Consider the following 1,585-nt stretch of genomic DNA (forward strand, 5'->3'; position numbering starts at 1 on the left):
CTGTCTACGTAATATGTGTCACTCCGGGCGTAGACGGGAACAGTTGTTTCCCTTTATACGGAATTGTGTGAGAGAGAGAGAGAGTGAGAGAGAGAGAGAGAGAGAGAGAGAGAGAGAGAGAGAGAGAGAGAGAGAGAGAGAGAGAGAAAGAGAGACACAGAGAGAGTGAGAGAGAGAGAGAGAAAGAGAGAGAGGGGGGGAGAGATGTATGTGTACAATGTGCAATTGTTCATAATATGTGTTTCCATGCAAAATCATGAACAAAGCTGTACTCGTTTGTAAAGTAGTTTACCCGGAAATACAGTCTGTACAGCCATGTTTGTGTTTTCAGTACTGTAACATAATGGCGCTATTGTTTTCTGTCTGATTTCGAGTTCACATAACACGATTTTCAGAAAATTAGCAGTCCAAGTATACGTCGTCTTAAACGCACACCAAAAAACATTATAGTTATGAAATACGTCCAACAAGATTTAACTTCCGCTTCCGCTTCTGCAAAGCTGTTAAGTAAGGAATAAGTAGGTGTATGTCTCTTGAAAACGAAGAAGAAATGCTTGATATTTGTTGTAGTACATGTATTGTTATAAGTGATAGTTGTAGTAGTAATGGTAGTGGTTGTGATGGTAGGAATGGTAGTAGTAGTTGTTATGGTGATGTAGATATTAGAAAACGCAGAGGAAAATCATAATGTCAAGAACTTTAGAAGTTTATTCAGATAATTATTTAACTTTGAACCAAAGTAAAGTGGTCGCTAAAGTGTACACTACATTGGGGTGTGCACGTTAAAGATCCCACGATTGACAAAAGGGTCTTTCCTGGCAAAATTGTATAGGCATAGATAAAAATGTCCACCAAAATACCCGTGTGACTTGGAATAATAGGCCGTGAAAAGTAGGATATGCGCCGAAATGGCTGCGATCTGCTGGCCGATGTGAATGCGTGATGTATTGTGTAAAAAAATTCCATCTCACACGGCATAAATAAATCCCTGCGCCTTGAATATGTGCGCAATATAAATTGCATAAAATAAAAATAAAAAAATAAATAAATCCCTGCGCTTAGAACTGTACCCACGGAATACGCGCGATATAAGCCTCATATTGATATTGATATTGATATAATGTGAGGATTATGAGCACATACGTACTTGATGTATTTAACTCTTACAAATGACATACTTTTAATATTGTCTTCATCTTTAGATAAAGCACTACATGACCCCACTTCCAAAAAACCAAGAAACCAAGGTAATTTACTTTTTGTGTTCGAATCTACTTATGTACAAACTAAGGCGTTATGATTAAAACTAATTCTGGATGTATGTAAATATAACCAACCAACTGACCAACTGACCGACCAACCAATCAAATCAATTAAACAACCGACCAATCAACCAAATCATGCAATCAATCAATCAATCAATCACTCAATCAATCACTCAATTAATCAATCAATCAATCAATCAATCAATCAATCAAGCAATCAATAAATCAATCAATCACTCACTCAATTAATCAATCAATCAATCAATCAATCAATAAATCAAGCAATCAATAAATCTCTCACTCAATTAATCAATTAATCA

Source organism: Littorina saxatilis, linkage group LG8 (genome assembly GCF_037325665.1).
Source record: "Littorina saxatilis isolate snail1 linkage group LG8, US_GU_Lsax_2.0, whole genome shotgun sequence".
Taxonomy (NCBI): Eukaryota; Metazoa; Mollusca; class Gastropoda; order Littorinimorpha; family Littorinidae; genus Littorina; species Littorina saxatilis.